This window comes from Carcharodon carcharias, unplaced genomic scaffold (genome assembly GCF_017639515.1).
Source record: "Carcharodon carcharias isolate sCarCar2 unplaced genomic scaffold, sCarCar2.pri U03, whole genome shotgun sequence".
Taxonomy (NCBI): Eukaryota; Metazoa; Chordata; class Chondrichthyes; order Lamniformes; family Lamnidae; genus Carcharodon; species Carcharodon carcharias.
In genome coordinates this window covers 619,325-641,689 of record NW_024470890.1, presented here as the reverse complement: position 1 = coordinate 641,689, position 22,365 = coordinate 619,325, and positions in this window count along the sequence as shown.

The following is a 22,365-nucleotide window of genomic DNA, read 5'->3' as shown; positions in this document are numbered from 1 at the left end:
GAGAGTGGGTCAGTGGGATTAGTTTGGGATTGATACAGGGCTATGGGGAGAGAGTGGGGCAGTGGGATTAGTGAGGGATTGAAACAGTGCCATGGGGAGCGAGTGGGGCAGTGGGATTAGTTTGGGGATTGATACAGGTCTATGGGGAGAGAGTGGGGCAGTGAGATTAGTTTGGGATTGATACAGGGCTATGGGGAGAGAGTGGGGAAGTGGTATTAGTTTGGTATTGATACTGGGCTATGGGGAGAGAATGGGGCAGTGGGATTAGTGTGGGATTGATACAGGGCTATTGGGATGGATGTGGCAGTGGGATTTGTGTGGCATTGATACAGGGCTATGGGGAGAGATTGGGGCAGTGGGATTTGTGTGGGATTGATACAGGGCTATGGGGAGAGAGTGGGGCAGTGGGACTAAATTGGGTTGATACAGGGCTATGGGGATAGATAGGGGCAATGGGATTAGTGTGGGATTGATACAGGGCTATGGGGAGAGAGAGGGGCAGTGGGATTAGTGTGGCATTGATACAGGGCAATGGGGAGAGAGCAGGACAGTGGGATTAGTTTGGGGATCGATACAGGGCTATGGGGAGAGTGTGGGGCAGTGGGATTAGTTTCGGATTGATACAGGGCTATGGGGAGAGAGCGGGGCAGTGGGATTAGAGTGGGATTGATACAGGGCTATGGGGAGAGAGTGGAGCACTAGGATTAGTTTGGTGATTGATACAGGGCTATGGGCAGAGAGTGGGGCAGTGGGATTAGTTTGGGATTGTTACTGGGCTAGGCGAGAGCTGGACAGTGGGATTAATTTGGGGATTGATACAGGGCAATGGGGTGAGAGTGGGGAAGTGGGATTAAATTGGGTTGATACAGGGCTATGGGATAGATAGGGGCAATGGGATTAGTGTGGGATTGATACACGGCTATGGGGAGAGAGTGGGGCACTGGGATTAGTGTGGGATTGATACAGGGCTATGGGGAGAGTGGGGAAGTGGGATTAAATTGGGTTGATACAGGGCTATGGGGATAGATAGGGGCAATGGGATTAGTGTGGGATTGATACAGGGCTATGGGGAGAGAGTGGGGCAGTGGGATTAGTGTGGGATTGATACAGGGCTATGGGGAGAGAGTGAGGCAGTGGGATTAGTGTGGGATTGATACAGGACTATGGGGATAGAGTGGGGCAGTAGGATTAGTTTGGGGATTGATACAGGGCTATGGGGAGAGAGTGGGGCAGTGAGATTAGTTTGGTATTGGTACAGGGCTATGGGGAGAGAGTGGGGCAGTGGGATTAGTATGGGATTGATACAGGATTATGCGGACAGAGTGAGGCAATGGGATTAGTTTAGTATTGATACAGGGCTATGGGGAGAGAACGGGACAGTGGGATGAGTTTGGGATTGATACAGGGCTATGGGAGAGAGTGGAGCACTGGGATTAGTTTGGTGATTGATACAGGGCTATGGGGAGAGAGTGGGGCATTGGGAATAGATGTGGGATTGACACAGGCTATGGGGGAGAGAGTGAGGCAGTGGGATAGTAGTGTGGGATTGAATAAGGGCAAAGGGGGAGAGAGGTGGGGCAGTGGGATTAAGTTCTGAGATTGATACAGGGCTATGGGGATAGAGAGGGGCACGTGGGATTAGCTTGGGGACTGGTACAGGGCTATGGGCAGAACGGCGGCAGGTGGGATTAGTTTGGGATGACACAGGTGCTATGGGGAAGAGAGTGGGGCAGTGAGATTAGTTTGGGATTGATACATTGATATGTGGAGAGAGTGGGGCAGTGGGAATTCGTTTGGGAATAGATACGGGGCTATGGCTAGAGAGTGGGCAGTGGGATTAGATTTGGGATTGATACAGGGCTATGGGAAGATGAGGGGCAGTGGGATTAGTGTGAGGATTGATCCTGGGCTATGGAGAGATGCTGGCAGTGTGTGATTAGTTTGGGATGAATACAGGGCTATGGGGAGAGAGCGGGGCAGTGGGATTAAATTTGGATTGATACAGGGCTATGGGGATAGAGTGGGGCAATGGGATTAGCTTGGGGACTGATACAGGGCTATGGGGAGAGAGTGGGGCAGTGGGATTAGTTTGGGGATTGATACAGGGCTATGGGGAGAGAGTGGGGCAGTGGGATTAGTTTGGGGATTGATACAGGGCTATGGGGAGAGAGCGGAGCAGTGGGATTAGAGTGGGATTGATAAAGGGCTAAGGGTAGAGAATGGGGCTGTGGGATTAGTTTGGGATTGATACAGGGCTATGGGGAGAGAGTGGGGCAGGGGGATTAGTGTGGGATTGATACAGGGCTATGGGGAGAGATTGAGGCAGTGTGATTAGTGAGGGATTGAAACAGGGCTATGGGGAGAGAGTGGGGCAGTGAGATTAGTTTGGGATTGGTAGAGGGCTACGGGGCGAGTGTGGGGCTGTGTGATTAGTTTGGGATTGATACAGGGCTATGGAGACACAGTGGAGCAGTGGGATTAGTGTGGGATTGATACAGGGCTATGGAGAGAGAGCTGGAGCCGTGGGATAGTTAGGGATTGATTTCAGGGTATGGGGGAGAGAGTGAGGCAGTGGGATTAGTTTGGATTGATACAGGGCTATGGGGAGAGAGTGGGGCAGTGGGATTAGTTTCGGATTGATACAGGGCTATGGGAGAGAGCGGGGCAGTGGGATTAGAGGGGGATTGATACAGGGCTATGGGGAGAAGAGTGGGGCAGTGGGATTAGTTTGGGATTGATACAGGGCTATGGGAGAGAGAGTGGGGAGTGGATTAGTGTGGGATTGATACAGGGCTATGGGGAGAGAGGGGGCAGTGGGAATTGTGGGATTGATACAGGGCTAGGGAGAGAGAGCGGGGAAGTGGGATTAGTTTGGATTGAGACAAAGGGCTATGGGGAGAGAGTGGGCAGTGTGATTAGTTTGTAAATTGATTACAGGGCTATGGGGAGAGAGTGGCAGGTGGGATTAATTTGGGTAATGATACTGGATTATGCGGACAGAGTGAGGCAATGGGATTAGTTTAGTATTGATACAGGGCTATGGGGAGAGAACGGGACAGTGGGATGAGTTTGGGATTGATACAGGGCTATGGGAGAGAGTGGGGCAGTGAGAGTAGTTTGGGATTGATACAGGGCTATGGGGAGAGAGTGGGGAAGTGGTATTAGTTTGGTATTGATACTGGGCTATGGGGAGAGAATGGGGCAGTGGGATTAGTGTGTGATTGATACAGGGCTATTGGGATAGAGTGTGGCAGTGAGATTAGTTTGGTATTGATACAGGGCTATGGGGAGAGAGAGGGGCAGTGGGATTAATGGGGGATTGATACAGCGCAATGGGGAGAGAGTGGGGCAGTGGGATTAGTTTGGGGATTGATACAGGGCTATGGAGAGAGAGTGGAGCACTGGGATTAGTTTGGTGATTGATACAGGGCTATGGGGAGAGAGTGGGGCAGTGGGATTAGTTTGGGATTGAGACTGGGCTAGGCGAGAGCTGGACAGTGGGATTAATTTGGGGATTGATACAGGGATATGGGGAGAGAGCGGGATAGAGGGAATAGTTTGGGGATTGATACAGGTCTATGGGAAGAGAGCGGGACAGTGGGATTAGTTTGGAGATTGTTACTCGGCTATGGAGAGAGCTGGACAGTGGGATTAGTTTGGGGATTGATACAGGGCTATGGGGAGAGAGTAGGGCAGCGGGCTTAGTTTGGGGATTGATACAAGGCTATGGGGAGAGAGTGGGGCAATGAGATTAGTTTGGGATTGATACAGGGCTATAGGGAGAGAGTGGGGCAGTTGGATTAAATTGGGATTGATACAGGGCTATGGGGTTAGAGTGAGGCAATGGGATTAGCGTGGGATTGAAACAGGCTCTGGGGAGAGAGTGGGGCAGTGGGAGTAGTGTGGGATTGATAAATGGCTATGGGGAGAGAGTGGGGCAGTGGGATTAAATTTGGATTGATACAGGGCTATGGGGATAGAGTGGGGCAATGGGATTAGCTTGGGGACTGATACAGGGCTATGGGGAGAGAGTGGGGCAGTGGGATTAGTTTGGGGATTGATACAGGGCTATGGGGAGAGAGTGGGGCAGTGAGATTAGTTTGGGATTGGTACAGGGCTATGGGGAGAGAGTGGGGCAGTGGGATTAGTGTGGGATTGATACAGGGCTATGGGTAGAGAATGGGGCTGTGGGATTAGTTTGGGATTGATACAGGGCTATGGGGAGAGAGTGGGGCAGGGGGATTAGTGTGGGATTGATCCAGGGCTATGGGGAGAGATTGAGGCAGTGTGATTAGTGAGGGATTGAAACAGGGCTATGGGGAGAGAGCGGGGCAGTGGGATTAGTTTGGGGATTGATACAGGGCTATGGGGCGTTTGTGGGGCTGTGTGATTAGTTTGGGATTGATACAGGGCTATGGAGACAGAGTGGAGCAGTGGGATTAGTTAGGGATTGATACAGGGCTATGGGGAGAGAGTGAGGCAGTGGGATTAGTGTGCGGTTGATACAGGGCTATGGGGAGAGAGTGAGGCAGTGGGATTAGTGTGGGATTAATACAGGGCTATGGAAAGAGAGCGGGACAATGGGATTAATTTGCGGATTGATACAGGGCTATGGGGAGAGAGTAAGGCAGTGGGAATGGTGTGGGATTGATACAGGGCTATGGAGAGCGAGCGGGACAGTGGGATTAGTTTGGGGATTGATACAGGGCTATGGGGAGAGAATGGGGCAGTGGGACTAGTGTGGGATTGATACAGGGCTATGCGGAGAGATTGGGGCAGTGGGACTAGTGTGGGATTGATACAGGGCTATGCGGATAAAGTGGGGCAGTAGGATTAGTTTGGGGATTGATACAGGGCTATGGGGAGAGAGTGGGGCAGTGGGATTAGTTTGGGATTGATACAGGGCTATGGGGAGAGAGTGGAGCAGTGGGATTAGTTTGGGGATTGATACAGGGCAATGGGGAGAGAATGAGGCAGTGGGATTAGTGTGGGACTGATACAGTGCTATGCAGAGAGAGCGGGACAGTGGGATTAGTTTGGGGATTGATACAGGGCTATGGGGAGAGAGTAGGGCAGTGGGATTAGTGTGGGATTGATACAGGTCTAAGGGGAGAGAGTGGGGCAGTGGGATTAGTGTGGGATTGATAGAGGGCAATGGGGAGAGAGCGGTGCTGTGGGTTTAGTGTGGGACTGATACAGGGCTATGGGGAGAGAGTGGGGCAGTGGGATTAGTTTGGGTTTGAGACAGGGCTATGGGGAGAGAGTGGGGCAGTGGGATTATTTTGGGATTGATACAGGGTTATGGGGAGAGCGCGGGGCAATTGGATTAGTTTGGGGATTGCTACAGGGCTATGGGGAGAGAATGGGGCTGTGGCATTAGTTTGTGATTGATACAGGGCTATGGGGAGAAAGAGGGGCAGTGGGATTATTTGAAGTTTGATACAGTGCTATGGGGAGAGAGTGGGGCAGTGGGATTAGTTTGGGATTGATACAAGGCTATCGGGAGAGACTGAGTCAGTGGGATTAGTTTGGTATTGATACAGGGCTATAGGGAGAGTGTGGGGCAGTGGGATTAGTGTGGAGTTGATACAGGTCTACGGGGAGTGATTGAAGCAGTGGGATTAGTGAAGGATTGAAACAGTGCCATGGGGAGCGAGTGGGGCAGTGGGATTAGTTTGGGGATTGATACAGGTCTATGGGGAGAGAGTGGGGCAGTGAGATTAGTTTGGGATTGATACAGGGCTATGGGGAGAGAGTGGGGAAGTGGTATTAGTTTGGTATTGATACTGGGCTATGGGGAGAGAATGGGGCAGTGGGATTAGTGTGGGATTGATACAGGGCTATTGGGATGGGTGTGGCAGTGTGATTTTTGTGGCATTGATACAGGGCTATGGGGAGAGATTGGGGCAGTGGGATTTGTGTGGGATTGATACAGGGCTATGGGGAGAGAGTGGGACAGTGGGACTAAATTGGGTTGATACAGGGCTATGGGGATAGATAGGGGCAATGGGATTAGTGTGGGATTGATACAGCGCTATGTGGAGAGATTGGGGCAGTGGGATTAGTGTGGGATTGATACAGGGCTATGGGGAGAGAATGGGGCAGTGGGATGAAATTGGGTTGATAGAGGGCTATGGGGATAGATAGGGGCAATGGGATTAGTGTCGGATTGATACAGGGCTATGGGGAGAGAGTGGGGCAGTGGGATTAGAGGGGGATTGATAAAGGGCTATGGGGAGAGAGTGGAGCACTGGGATTAGTTTGGTGATTGATACAGGGCTATGGGAAGAGAGTTGGGCAGTGGGATTAGTTTGGGATTGTTACTGGGCTAGGCGAGAGCTGGACAGTGGGATTAATTTGGGGATTGATACAGGTCAATGGGGTGAGAGCGGGATAGAGGGAATAGTTTGGGGATTCATACAGGTCTATGGGAAGAGAGCGGGACAGTGGGATTAGTTTGGAGATTGTTACTGGGCTATGGAGAGAGCTGGACAGTGGGATTAGTTTGGGGATTGATACAGGGCTATGGGGAGAGTGCAGGATAGTGGGAGTAGTTTGGGGATTGATACAGGACTATGGGGAGAGAGTGAGTCAGTGGGATTAGTGTGGGATTGATACAGGGCAATGGGGAGAGAGTGGGGCAGTGGGATTAGTGTGGGAATAATACAGGGCTATGGAGAGAGAGCGGGACAGTGGGATTAGTTTGGGAATTGTTACAGGGCTATGGGGAGAGAGTGAGGCAGTGGGAATGGTGTGGGATTGATACAGGGCTATGGAAAGAGAGCGGGACAGTGGGACTAGCTTGGGGATTGATACAGGGCTATGGGGATAGAGTGGGGGAGTGGGATTAGTCTGGGATTGACACAGGGCTATGGGGAGAGAGGGAGGCAATGGGATTTGTGTGGCATTGATACAGGGCTATGGGGAGAGATTGGGGCAGTGGGATTTGTGTGGGATTGATACAGGACAATGGGGAGAGAGTGGGGCAGTGGGATTAAATTGGGATGATACAGGGCTATGGGGATAGATAGGGGCAATGGGATTAGTGTGGGATTGATACAGGGCTATGGGGAGAGAGTGGGGCACTGGGATTAGTGTGGGATTAATACAGGGCTATGGGGAGAGAGTGAGGCAGTGGGACTAGTGTGGGATTGATACAGGGCTATGGGGATAGAGAGGGGCAGTAGGATTAGTTTGGGGGTTGATACAGGGCTATGGGAAGAGAGTGGGGCAGTGGGATTAGATTGGGATTGATACAGGGCTATGGGGAGAGAGTGGGGCAGTGGGATTAGTATGGGGTTGATACAGGATTATGCGGACAGAGAAAGGCAATGGAATTAGTTTGGTATTGATACAGGGCTATGGGGAGAGAACGGGACAGTGGGATGAGTTTGGGATTTATACAGGGCTATGGGGAGAGAGTGGGGCAGTGAGAGTAGTTTGGGATTGATACAGGGCTATGGGGAGAGAGTGGGGAAGTAGTATTAATTTGGTATTGATATTGGGCTATGGGGAGAGAATGGGGCAGTGGGATTAGTGTGGGATTGATACAGGGCTATTGGGATAGAGTGTGGCAGTGGGATTACTTTGGTATTGATACAGGGCTATGGGGAGAGAGAGGGGCAGTTGGATTAGTGGGGGATTGATACAGGGCAATGGGGAGAGAGTAGGGCAGTGGGATTAGTTTGGGGTTTGATACAGGGCTATGGGGAGAGAGTGGAGCACTGGGATTAGTTTGGTGATTGATGCAGGGCTATGGGCAGAGATTTGGGCAGTGGGCTTAATTTCGGATTGTTACTGGGCTAGGCGAGAGCTGGACAGTGGGATTAATTTGGGGATTGATACAGGGCAATGGGGTGAGAGCGGGATAGAGGGAATAGTTTGGGGATTGATACAGGGCTATGGGGAGAGAGGGAGGCAGTGGGATTTGTGTGGCATTGATTTAGGGCTATGGGGAGAGATTGGGGCAGTGTGATTTGTGTGGGATTGATACAGGACAATGGGGAGGGAGAGGGGAAGTGGGATTAAATTGGGTTGATACAGGGCTATGGGGATAGATAGGGGCAATGGGATTAGTGTGGGATTGATACAGGGCTATGGGGAGAGAGTGAGGCAGTGGGACTAGTGTGGGATTGATACAGGGCTATGGGGATAGAGTGGGGCAGTAGGATTAGTTTGGGGATTGATACAGGGCTATGGGGAGAGAGTGGGGCAGTGGGATTAGATTGGGATTGATACAGGGCTATGGGGAGAGAGTGGGGCAGTGAGATTAGTTTGGTATTGGTACAGGGCTATGGGGAGAGAGTGGGGCAGTGGGATTAGTATGGGATTGATACAGGATTACGCGGACAGAGTGAGGCAATGGGATTAGTTTGGTATTGATACAGGGCTATGGGGAGAGAACGGGACAGTGGGATTAGTTTGGGATTGATACAAGGCTATGGGGAGAGAGTGGGGAAGTGGTATTTGTTTGGTATTGATACTGGGCTATGGGGAGAGAATGGGGCAGTGGGATTAGTGTGTGTTTGATACAGGGCTATTGGGATAGAGTGTGGCAGTGGGATTAGTTTGGTATTGATACAGGGCTATGGGGAGAGAGAGGGGCAGTGGGATTAGTGGGGGATTGATACAGGGCTATGGAGAGAGAGTGGAGCACTGGGATTAGTTTGGTGATTGATACAGGGCTATGGGGAGAGAGCGGGGCAGTGGGATTAGTTTGGGGATTGATACAGGGCCGTTGGGCAGAACCGGGCAGTGGGATTAGTTTGGGATTGATACACGGCTATGGGGAAAGTGTGGGGCTGTGGGATTAGTTTGTGATTGATACAGAGTTATGGGGAGAGAGTGGAGCAGTGGGATTAGTTTGGGGATTGATACAGGGCTATGGGGAGAGAGCGGGGCAGTGGGATTAGTTGGGGATTGATACAGGGCTATGGGGAGACAGCAGGGTAGCGGACTTAGATTGGGATTGATGCAGGGCTATGTGGAGAGAGTGGGGCAGTGAGATTAGTTTGGGATTGGTACAGGGCTATGGGGAGAGAGTGGGGCAGTGGAATTAGTGTGGCATTGATACAGGGCTAAGGGGAGAGAACGGGACAGTGGGATTAGTTTGGGATTGATACAGGGCAATGGGGAGAGAATGAGGCAGTGGGATTAGTGTGGGATTGAAACAGTGCTATGCAGAGAGAGCGGGACAGTGGGATTAGTTTGGGGATTGATACAGGGCTATGGGGAGAGAGTAGGGCAGTGGGATTAGTGTGGAATTGATACAGGTCTAAGGGGAGAGAGTGGGGCAGTGGGATTAGTTTGAGGATTGATACAAGGCTATGGGGAGAGAGTAGGGCAGTGGGATTAGTTTGGGGATTGATACAGCGCTATCGGGCAGTGAGATTAGTTTGGGATTGATACAGGGCTATGGGGAGAAAGTGAGGCAGTGGGATTAGTGTGGGATTGATACAGGGCTATGGGGACAGAGTGGGGCAGTGGAATTAGACTGGGATTGATACAGGGCTATGGGGAGAGAGTGAGGCAGAGGGATTAGTTTGGGGATTGATACAGGGCTGTGGGGAGAGAGTGGAGCAGTGGGATTAGTTTGGGGATTGATACAGGGCTATGGGGAGAGAGCGGGGCAGTGGGATTAGTTGGGGATTGATACAGGGCTATGGGGAGACAGCAGGGTAGCGGACTTAGATTGGGATTGATGCAGGGCTATGTGGAGAGAGTGGGGCAGTGAGATTAGTTTGGGATTGGTACAGGGCTATGGGGAGAGAGTGGAGCAGTGGAATTAGTGTGGCATTGATACAGGGCTAAGGGGAGAGAACGGGACAGTGGGATTAGTTTGGGATTGATACAGGGCAATGGGGAGAGAATGAGACAGTGGGATTAGTTTGGGATTGATACAGGGATATGGGTAGAGAATGGGGCTGTGGGATTAGTTTGGGATTGATACAGGGCTATGGGGAGAGAGTGGGGCAGAGGGATTAGTGTGGGATTGATCCAGGGCTATGGGGAGAGATTGAGGCAGTGTGATTAGTGAGGGATTGAAACAGGGCTGTGGGGAGAGAGCGGAGCAGTGGGATTAGTTTGCGGATTGATACAGGGCTATGGGACGAGTGTGGGGCTGTGTGATTAGTTTGGGATTGATACAGGGCTATGGAGACAGAGTGGAGCAGTGGGATTAGTTAGGGATTGATACAGGGCTGTGGGGAGAGAGTGAGGCAGTGGGATTAGTGTGCGATTGATACAGGGCTATGGGGAGAGAGTGAGGCAGTGGGATTAGTGTGGGATTAATACAGGGCTATGGAGAGAGAGCGGGACAGTGGGATTAATTTGCGGATTGATACAGGGCTATGGGGAGAGAGTGAGGCAGTGGGATTAGTGTGCGATTGATACAGGGCTATGGGGAGAGAGTGAGGCAGTGGGATTAGTGTGGGATTAATACAGGGCTATGGAGAGAGAGCGGGACAGTGGGATTAATTTGCGGATTGATACAGGGCTATGGGGAGAGAGTAAGGCAGTGGGAATGGTGTGGGATTGATACAGGGCTATGGAGAGCGAGCGCAACAGTGGGATTAGTTTGGGGATTGATGCAGGGCTGTGGGGAGAGAATGGGGCAGTGGGACTAGTGTGGGATTGATACAGGGCTATGCGCAGAGATTGGGGCAGTGGGATTAGTGTGGGATTGATACAGGGCTATGAGGATAGAGTGGGGCAGTAGGATTAGTTTGGGGATTGATACAGGGCTATGGGGAGAGAGTGGAGCAGTGGGATTAGTTTGGGGATTGATACAGGGCAATGGGGAGAGAATGAGGCCGTGGGATTAGTGTGGGATTGATACAGTGCTATGCAGAGAGAGCGGGACAGTGGGATTAGTTTGGGGATTCATACAAGGCTATGGGGAGAGAGTGGGGCAGTGAGATTAGTTTGGGATTGATACAGGGCTATGGGGAGAGAGTAGGGCAATGGGATTTGTTTGGTGGTTGATACAGCGCTATCGGGCAGTGAGATTAGTTTGGGATTGAAACAGGGCTGAGGGGCAGTAGGATTAGTGTGGAATTGATAAAGGGCTATGGGGAGAGAGTGGGGCAGTGGGATTAAACTGGGATTGATACAGGGCTATGGGGCGAGAGTGAGGCAGTGGGATTAGTGTGGGATTGATACAGGGCTATGGGGAGATAGTGGGGCAGTGGGATTAGTGTGGGATTGATACAGGGCTATGGGGAAAGAGTGGGACAGTGGGATTAGTTTGAGATTGATACAGGGCTATGGGGAGAGAGCGGGGCAGTGGGATTAGTTTGGGGATTGATACAGGGCTGTGGGGCAGAACCGGGCAGTGGGATTAGTTTGGGATTGATACACGGCTACGGGGAAAGTGTGGGGCTATGGGATTAGTTTGTGATTGATACAGGGTTATGGGGAGAGGGTGGAGCAGTGTGATTAGTTTGGGGATTGATACAGGGCTATGGGGAGAGAGCAGGGCAGTGGGATTAGTTGGGGATTGATACAGGGCTATGGGGAGACAGCAGGGTAGCGGACTTAGATTGGGATTGATGCAGGGGTATGTGGAGAGAGTGGGGCAGTGAGATTAGTTTGGGATTGGTACAGGGCTATGGGGAGAGAGTGGGGCAGTGGAATTAGTGTGGCATTGATACAGGGCTAAGGGGAGAGAACGGGACAGTGGGATTAGTTTGGGATTGATACAGGGCAATGGGGAAAGAATGAGGCAGTGGGATTAGTGTGGGATTGAAACAGTGCTATGCAGAGAGAGCGGGACAGTGGGATTAGTTTGGGGATTGATACAGGGCTATGGGGAGAGAGTAGGGCAGTGGGATTAGTGTGGAATTGATACAGGTCTAAGGGGAGAGAGTGGGGCAGTGGGATTAGTTTGAGGATTGATACAAGGCTATGGGGAGAGAGTAGGGCAGTGGGATTAGTTTGGGGATTGATACAGCGCTATCGGGCAGTGAGATTAGTTTGGGATTGATACAGGGCTATGGGGAGAAAGTGAGGCAGTGGGATTAGTGTGGGATTGATACAGGGCTATGGGGACAGAGCGGGGCAGTGGAATTAGACTGGGATTGATACAGGGCTATGGGGAGAGAGTGAGGCAGTGGGATTAGTCTGGGGATTGATACAGGGCTATGGGAAGAGAGTGGAGCAGTGGGATTAGTTTGGGGATTGATACAGGGCTATGGGGAGAGAGCGGGGCAGTGGGATTAGTTGGGGATTGATACAGGGCTATGGGGAGACAGCAGGGTAGCGGACTTAGATTGGGATTGATGCAGGGCTATGTGGAGAGAGTGGGGCAGTGAGATTAGTTTGGGATTGGTACAGGGCTATGGGGAGAGAGTGGGGCAGTGGAATTAGTGTGGCATTGATACAGGGCTAAGGGGAGAGAACGGGACAGTGGGATTAGTTTGGGATTGATACAGGGCAATGGGGAGAGAATGAGGCAGTGGGATTAGTGTGGGATTGAAACAGTGCTATGCCGAGAGAGCGGGACAGTGGGATTAGTTTGGGGATTGATACAGGGCTATGGGGAGAGAGTAGGGCAGTGGGATTAGTGTGGAATTGATACAGGTCTAAGGGGAGAGAGTGGGGCAGTGGGATTAGTTTGAGGATTGATACAAGGCTATGGGGAGAGAGTAGGGCAGTGGGATTAGTTTGGGGATTGATACAGCGCTATCGGGCAGTGAGATTAGTTTGGGATTGATACAGGGCTATGGGGAGAAAGTGAGGCAGTGGGATTAGTGTGGGATTGATACAGGGCTATGGGGACAGAGTGGGGCAGTGGAATTAGACTGGGATTGATACAGGGCTATGGGGAGAGAGTGAGGCAGTGGGATTAGTTTGGGGATTGATACAGGGCTGTGGGGCAGAACCGGCAGTGGGATTAGTTTGGGATTGATACAGGGTTATGTTGACAGAGTGGGGCAGTGGGATTATTTTGGGATTGATACAGGGCTATGGGGAGAGAGGGGGGCAGTGGGATTAGCTTGGGAATTGATACAGGGCTATGGGGTGAGAGTGGGGCAGTGGGATTAGTTTCGGGATTGATACAGGGCTATGGGGAGAGAGTGGGGCAGTGAGATTAGTTTGGGATTGGTACAGGGCTAAGGGGAGAGAGTGGGGCAGTGGGATTAATGTGTGATTGATACAGGGCTATGGGTAGAGAATGGGGCTGTGGGATTAGTTTGGGATTGATACAGGGCTATGGGGAGAGAGTGGGGCAGAGGGATTAGTGTGGGATTGATCCAGGGCTATGGGGAGAGATTGAGGCAGTGTGATTAGTGAGGGATTGAAACAGGGCTGTGGGGAGAGAGCGGGGCAGTGGGATTAGTTTGCGGATTGATACAGGGCTATGGGGCGAGTGTGGGGCTGTGTGATTAGTTTGGGATTGATACAGGGCTATGGAGACAGAGTGGAGCAGTGGGATTAGTTAGGGATTGATACAGGGCTGTGGGGAGAGAGTGAGGCAGTGGGATTAGTGTGCGATTGATACAGGGCTATGGGGAGAGAGTGAGGCAGTGGGATTAGTGTGGGATTAATACAGGGCTATGGAGAGAGAGCGGGACAGTGGGATTAATTTGGGGATTGATACAGGGCTATGGGGAGAGGGTAAGGCAGTGGGGATGGTGTGGGATTTATACAGTGCTATGGAGAGCGAGCGGGACAGTGGGATTAGTTTGGGGATCGATGCAGGGCTATGGGGAGAGAATGGGGCAGTGGGACTAGTGTGGGATTGATACAGGGCTAAGCGGAGAGATTGGGGCAGTGGGATTAGTGTGGGATTGATACAGGGCTATGAGGATAGAGTGGGGAAGTAGGATTAGTTTGGGGATTGATACAGGGCTATGGGGAGAGAGTGGAGCAGTGGGATTAGTTTGGGGATTGATACAGGGCAATGGGGAGAGAATGAGGCAGTGGGATTAGTGTGGGATTGATACAGTGCTATGCAGAGAGAGCGGGACGGTGGGATTAGTTTGGGGATTCATACAAGGCTATGGGGAGAGAGTGGGGCAGTGAGATTAGTTTGGGATTGATACAGGGCTATGGGGAGAGAGTAGGGCAATGGGATTAGTTTGGTGGTTGATACAGCGCTATCGGGCAGTGAGATTAGTTTGGGATTGAAACAGGGCTGAGGGGCAGTGGGATTAGTGTGGAATTGATAAAGGGCTATGGGGAGAGAGTGGGGCAGTGGGATTAGACTGGGATTGATACAGGGCTATGGGGAGAGAACGGGACAGTGGGATTAGTTTGGGATTGATACAGGACAATGGGGAGAGAATGAGGCAGTGGGATTAGTGTGGGATTGAAACAGTGCTATGCAGATAGAGCGGGACAGTGGGATTAGTTGGGGATTGATACAGGGCTATGGGGAGACAGCAGGGTAGCGGACTTAGATTGGGATTGATGCAGGGCTATGTGGAGAGAGTGGGGCAGTGAGATGAGTTTGCGATTGGTACAGGGCTATGGGGAGAGAGTGGGGCAGTGGAATTAGTGTGGCATTGATACAGGGCTAAGGGGAGAGAACGGGACAGTGGGATTAGTTTGGGATTGATACAGGGCAATGGGGAGAGAATGAGGCAGTGGGATTAGTGTGGGATTGAAACAGTGCTATGCAGAGAGAGCGGGACAGTGGGATTAGTTTGGGGATTGATACAGGGCTATGGGGAGAGAGTAGGGCAGTGGGATTAGTGTGGAATTGATACAGGTCTAAGGGGAGAGAGTGGGGCAGTGGGACTAGTTTGAGGATTGATACAAGGCTGTGGGGAGAGAGTAGGGCACTGGGATTAGTTTGGGGATTGATACAGCGCTATCGGGCAGTGAGATTAGTTTGGGATTGATACAGGGCTATGGGGAGAAAGTGAGGCAGTGGGATTAGTGTGGGATTGATACAGGGCTATGGGGACAGAGTGGGGCAGTGGAATTAGACTGGGATTGATACAGGGCTATGGGGAGAGAGTGTGGCAGTGGGATTAGTTTGGGGATTGATACAGGGCTATGAGGAGAGAGCGTGGCAGTGGGATTAGTTTGGGGATTGATACAGGGCTGTGGGGCAGAACCGGCAGTGGGATTAGTTTGGGATTGATACAGGGTTATGTTGACAGAGTGGGGCAGTGGGATTATTTTGGGATTGATACAGGGCTATGGGGAGAGAGTGGGGCAGTGGGATTATTTTGGGATTGATACAGGGCTATGGGGAGAGAGGGGGGCAGTGGGATTAGCTTGGGAATTGATACAGGGCTATGGGGAGAGAGTGGGGCAGTGGGATTAGTTTGGGGATTGATACAGGGCTATGGGGAGAGAGTGGGGCAGTGAGATTAGTTTGGGATTGGTACAGGGCTATGGGGAGAGAGTGGGGCAGTGGGATTAATGTGGGATTGATACAGGGATATGGGTAGAGAATGGGGCTGTGGGATTAGTTTGGGATTGATACAGGGCTATGGGGAGAGAGTGGGGCAGAGGGATTAGTGTGGGATTGATCCAGGGCTATGGGGAGAGATTGAGGCAGTGTGATTAGTGAGGGATTGAAACAGGGCTGTGGGGAGAGAGCGGAGCAGTGGGATTAGTTTGCGGATTGATACAGGGCTATGGGGCGAGTGTGGGGCTGTGTGATTAGTTTGGGATTGATACAGGGCTATGGAGACAGAGTGGAGCAGTGGGATTAGTTAGGGATTGATACAGGGCTGTGGGGAGAGAGTGAGGCAGTGGGATTAGTGTGCGATTGATACAGGGCTATGGGGAGAGAGTGAGGCAGTGGGATTAGTGTGGGATTAATACAGGGCTATGGAGAGAGAGCGGGACAGTGGGATTAATTTGCGGATTGATACAGGGCTATGGGGAGAGAGTAAGGCAGTGGGAATGGTGTGGGATTGATACAGGGCTATGGAGAGCGAGCGGAACAGTGGGATTAGTTTGGGGATTGATGCAGGGCTGTGGGGAGAGAATGGGGCAGTGGGACTAGTGTGGGATTGATACAAGGCTATGCGGAGAGATTGGGGCAGTGGGATTAGTGTGGGATTGATACAGGGCTATGAGGATAGAGTGGGGCAGTGGGATTAGTTTGGGGATTGATACAGGGCTATGGGGAGAGAGTGGAGCAGTGGGATTAGTTTGGGGATTGATACAGGGCAATGGGGAGAGAATGAGGCCGTGGGATTAGTGTGGGATTGATACAGTGCTATGCAGAGAGAGCGGGACAGTGGGATTAGTTTGGGGATTCATACAAGGCTATGGGGAGAGAGTGGGGCAGTGAGATTAGTTTGGGATTGATACAGGGCTATGGGGAGAGAGTAGGGCAATGGGATTTGTTTGGTGGTTGATACAGCGCTATCGGGCAGTGAGATTAGTTTGGGATTGAAACAGGGCTGAGGGGCAGTAGGATTAGTGTGGAATTGATAAAGGGCTATGGGGAGAGAGTGGGGCAGTGGGATTAAACTGGGATTGATACAGGGCTATGGGGCGAGAGTGAGGCAGTGGGATTAGTGTGGGATTGATACAGGGCTATGGGGAGATAGTGGGGCAGTGGGATTAGTGTGGGATTGATACAGGGCTATGGGGAAAGAGTGGGACAGTGGGATTAGTTTGAGATTGATACAGGGCTATGGGGAGAGAGCGGGGCAGTGGGATTAGTTTGGGGATTGATACAGGGCTGTGGGGCAGAACCGGGCAGTGGGATTAGTTTGGGATTGATACACGGCTACGGGGAAAGTGTGGGGCTGTGGGATTAGTTTGTGATTGATACAGGGTTATGGGGAGACGGTGGAGCAGTGGGATTAGTTTGGGGATTGATACAGGGCTATGGGGAGAGAGCAGGGCAGTGGGATTAGTTGGGGATTGATACAGGGCTATGGGGAGACAGCAGGGTAGCGGACTTAGATTGGGATTGATGCAGGGGTATGTGGAGAGAGTGGGGCAGTGAGATTAGTTTGGGATTGGTACAGGGCTATGGGGAGAGAGTGGGGCAGTGGAATTAGTGTGGCATTGATACAGGGCTAAGGGGAGAGAACGGGACAGTGGGATTAGTTTGGGATAAATACAGGGCAATGGGGAAAGAATGAGGCAGTGGGATTAGTGTGGGATTGAAACAGTGCTATGCAGAGAGAGCGGGACAGTGGGATTAGTTTGGGGATTGATACAGGGCTATGGGGAGAGAGTAGGGCAGTGGGATTAGTGTGGAATTGATACAGGTCTAAGGGGAGAGAGTGGGGCAGTGGGATTAGTTTGAGGATTGATACAAGGCTATGGGGAGAGAGTAGGGCAGTGGGATTAGTTTGGGGATTGATACAGCGCTATCGGGCAGTGAGATTAGTTTGGGATTGATACAGGGCTATGGGGAGAAAGTGAGGCAGTGGGATTAGTGTGGGATTGATACAGGGCTATGGGGACAGAGTGGGGCAGTGGAATTAGACTGGGATTGATACAGGGCTATGGGGAGAGAGTGAGGCAGTGGGATTAGTCTGGGGATTGATACAGGGCTATGGGAAGAGAGTAAGGCAGTGGGAATGGTGTGGGATTGATACAGGGCTGTGGGGCAGAACCGGCAGTGGGATTAGTTTGGGATTGTTACAGGGTTATGGGGACAGAGTGGGGCAGTGGGATTAGACTGGGATTGATACAGGGCTATGGGGAGAGAGTGAGGCAGTGGGATTAGTGTGGGATTGATACAGGGCGATGGGGAGATAGTGGGGCAGTGGGATTAGTGTGGGATTGATACAGGTCTATGGGGAGAGAGTGGGACAGTGGGATTAGTTTGAGATTGATACGGGGCTATGGGGAGAGAGCGTGGAAGTGGGATTAGTTTGGGGATTGATACAGGGCTGTGGGGCAGAACCGAGCAGTGGGATTAGTTTGGGATTGATACAGCGTTATGGGGAGAGTGTGGGGCTGTGGGATTAGTTTGGGATTGATACAGGGCTATGCGGAGAGAGTGGAGCAGTGGGATGAGTTTGGGGATTGATACAGGACTATGGGGAAAGAGCGTGGCAGTGGGATTAGTTGGGGATTGATACAGGGCTATGGGGAGACAGCAGGGCAGCGGACTTAGATTGGGATTGATACAGGGCTATGTGGAGAGATTGGGACAGTGGGATTAGTTTGGGGATTGATACAGGGCTATGGGGAGAGAGTGGGGCAGTGGGATTCATTTGGGATTGATACAGGGCTATGGGAACAGAGCGGGACAGTGGTATTAGTTTGGGGATTGTTACTGGGCTATGGAGAGAGCTGGATAGTGTAATTAGTTTGGGGATTGATACAGGGCTATGGGGAGGGGGCGGGATAGTGGGATTAGTTTGGGGATTGATACAGGGTTATGGAAAGACAGCGGGACAGTGTGATTAGTTTGGGGATTGTTACTGGGCTATGGAGAGAGCTGGACAGTGGGATTAGTTTGGGGATTGATAAAGGCCAAGGGGAGAGAGTGGGGCAGTGGGATCCGTTTGGGATTGATACAGGGCTATGGGAAGAGAGCGGGACAGTGGGATTATTTTGGGGATTGATACAGGGCTATGAGGAGAGAGCGGTCACGTGGGATTAGTTGGGGATTGATACAGGGTTATGGGGAGAGAGCGGGGCAGTGGGATTATTTGAAGATTGATACAGTGCTATGGGGAGAGAGTGGGGCAGTGGGATTAGTTTGCGATTGATACAGGGCTATGTGGAGAGAGCGAGGCAGTGGGATTAGTTTGGGGATTGATACAGGGCTATGGGGAGGGCTCTGTGGGCTACAGGGAAACCGTAGAGAGCCAACGGAGTCAGTGTCGGCTATAGGGAAACAGTAGAGAGCTACTGGAGTCAGTGTGGGATATAGGGAAATCATAGAGAGACTTGGGAGTCAGTGTTTGCTAAAGTGAAACCATAGAGAGCCGCTGGGGTCAGTGTGGGATTTGGGAAACCGTAGAGAGCCAATGGACTCTGTGGGGGACAAAGGGAAACCGTAGAGAGCCCTGGAGTCAGTGTGGGCTATAGGGAAACCGTGGAGAGCCACTGGAGTCAGTGTGGAATATAGGGAAACCGTAGAGAGCCGCTGGAGTCAGTCTGGGCTAAAGGGAAACCAAAGAGAGCCAATGGAGTCAGTATGGGATATAGGGAAACCGTAGAGAGTCTGGAGTTAGTGTGGAAAATAGGGAAACCGTAGAAAGCCACTGGAGACTGTATGGGCCATAGGGAAACCATAGAGAGCCACTGGAGACAATGTGGGCTATAGGGAAACCGTAGAGAGCCTATGGAATCAGTGTGGGATATAGGGAAACCGTAGAGAGCCACTGCAGACAGTGTGGACTATAGGGAATCCATAGAGAGACACTGGAGGCAGTGTGGGCTGTAGGGAAACTGTAGAGAACCACTGCAGTCATTGTGGGATATAGGGAAACCGTAGAAAGCCACTGGAGTTAGTATGGACTATAGGGAAACCCTAGAGAGGCACTGGAGTCAATCGCAGGCTATAAGGAAAACTTAGAGAGCCACTGGAGTCAGTGTGGTATATATGGAAACCGTAGAGAGCCGTTGGAGTCAATGTGTGACATAGGGAAAGCGCAGAGAGCCACTGGAGTCAGTGTGGGATATGGGGAAACCGTAGAGAACCTCTGGGGTCAGAGTGGGATACAGGGAAACCGTAGGGAGCCTCTGGAGTCAGTGTGGGATATATGGAATCTGTAGAGAGCCGCTGGAGTCAGTCTGGGATATAGGGAAACTTTAGAGAGACTCTGGAGTCAGTGTGGGATATAGGGAAAGTGTAGAGAGCCGCTGGAATCAGTGAGGGATATAGGGAAGCCGTAGAGAGCTACTGGAGTCAGTGAGGTCTATAGGGAAACCGTATAGAGCCACTGGAGTCAGTGTGGGATGTAGGGAGACCATAGAGAGCAACTGGAGGCAGTGTGAACTATAGGGAAACTGGAGAGAGCCACTGGAGTCAGTGTGGGATATAGGGAAACCATAGAGAGCCGCTGGAGACAGTCCGGACTATAGGGAAGCCGTAGAGAGCCACTGGAGTCAGTGTGGGATATAGGGAAAGTGTAGAGAGCCGCTGGAGTCACTGTGGGATATAGGGAAACCGTAGAGAGTCTCCGGAGTCATTGTGGGATAAAGGGAAACCCTTGAAAGCCGCTGGAGTCAGTGTGGACTGTAGGGAAGCCGTAGAGAGCCACTGGAGTCAGGTGTGTACTATAAGGAAACCGTAGAGAGCCACCGGAGTCAGTGTCGGCTATAGGGAAACCGTTGAGAGCCACTGGGATCAGTGTGGGCTATAGAAAAACCGTAGACAGCCGCTGGAATCAGTGTGGGATATAGGGAGACCATAGCGAGCAACTGGAGGCAGTGTGGACTATAGGGAAACTGGAGAGAGCCACTGGAGTCAGTGTGGGATATAGGGAAACCGTAGAGAGCCGCTGGAGACAGTCCGGACTATAGGGAAGCCGTAGAGAGCCACTGGAGTCAGTGTGGGATATAGGGAAAGTGTAGAGAGCCGCTGGAGTCACTGTGGGATATAGGGAAACAGTAGAGAGTCTCCGGAGTCATTGTGGGATATAGGGAAAGTGTAGAGAGCCACTGGAGTTAGTGTGGACTACAGGGAAACCCTAGAGGCACTGGAGCCAATCGCAGTCTATAAGGAAAACTTAGAGAGCTACTCGAGTCCGTGTGGGATATAGGGTCACTGGTGAGAGCCACTGGAGTCAGTGCGGGATATAGGGAAACCATAGAGAGCCACGGGAGTCAGTGTGGGCTGTAGGGAAACCGTAGAGAGCCACTGGAGACAGTGTGGACTATAGGAAATCCGTAGAGAGACACTGGAGTCAGTGTGGGCTATAGGGAAACCGTAGAGAGCCGCTGCAGTCATTGTGGGATATAGGGAAACCGTAGCGAGCAGCTGGAGTCAGTGTTGTCTATAAGGAAACCATCGAGAGCCGCTGGGGTGAGTCTGGACGATAGGGAAACCGTAGAGTGCCACTGGAGTCAGTGTGGGCTACAGGGAATCCGTAGAGAGCCACTGGAGTTAGGGTGGTCTATAGGGAAAACGTTGAGAGGCACTGGAGTCAATCGCAGGCTATAAGAAAAACTTAGAGCCACTGGAGTCTGTGTGGGATATAGGGAAAATGTCGAGAGCCACTGCAGTCAGTGTGGGATATAGGGAAACCGTAGAGAGCCAAAGGAGTCTGTGTGGGCTATAGGGAAACCGTAGAGAGCCACAGAAGACAGTGTGGGATATAGGGAAACCGTAGAGATCCACTGCATTGTGGGATATAAGGAAATCGTAGAGAGCAGCTTGAGTCAGTGTTGGCTATAGGAAAACCGTTGAGAGCCTCTGGAGTGAGTCTGGACGATAGGGAAACCGTAGAGTGCCACTGGAGTCAGTGTGGGCTATAGGGAAACCGCAGAGAGCCAATGGAGTCAGTGTCAGCTGTAGGGAAACTGTAGAAAGCTACTGGAGTCAGTATGGGAAATAGGGAAACCATAGAGAGACGTGAGAGTCAATGTTTGTTATAGGGAAACCATAGAGAGCCGATGGGGACAGTGTGGGATTTGGGAAACCGTAGAGAGCCAATGGAGTCTGTGTGCGACAAAGGGAAACCGTAGAGTGCCGTTGGAGTCAGTGTGGGCTATAGGGAAACCGTAGGGTGCCACTGGAATCAGTGTGCGCTATAGGGAATCCGTAGAGAGCCTCTGGTATCATTGTGGACTATAGGGAAACTGTAGAGAGCCACTGGAGTCAATGTGCGATATAGGGAAAGCGGGGGGAGCCACTGGAGTCAGTCTGGGATATAGGGAATCTGTAAAGAGCCACTGGAGACAGTCTGGTATATAGGGAAACCGTAGAGAGCCGCTGCAGTCAGTGTGGGATATACGGAAAGCGTAAAGAGCTACTAGAGACAGTGTGGGCTATAGGGAAACCATAGAGAGCCGCTGGAGTCAGTGTGGGATATAGGGAAACCGCACAGATCCACTGGAGTCAGTGTGGGCTATAGGGAATCTGTAGAGAGCCACTGGAGTCAGTGAGGGCTATAGGGAAACCGTACAGAGCCACTGGAGTCAGTGTGGGATATAGTGAGACCATGGAGAACAACTGGAGGCAGTGTGGACTATAGGGAAACTGGAGAGAGCCACTGGAGTCAGTGTGGGCTATAGGGAAACCGTAGAGAGCCACTGGAGTCAGTGTGGACTATAGGGAAAACGTGGAGAGCAGCTGGAGTCAGTGCGGGCTTTAGGGAAACCGTAGAGAGCAGCTGGAGTCAGTCTGGGCTTAAGGGCAAGCATAGAGGGTCACTGGAGTCATGTGTGGACTATAGGGAAACCGTAGAGAGCAGCTGGAGTCAGCGTGGGCTTTTGGAAACCGTAGAAGGCCACTGAAGTCAGGTGTGGACTAAA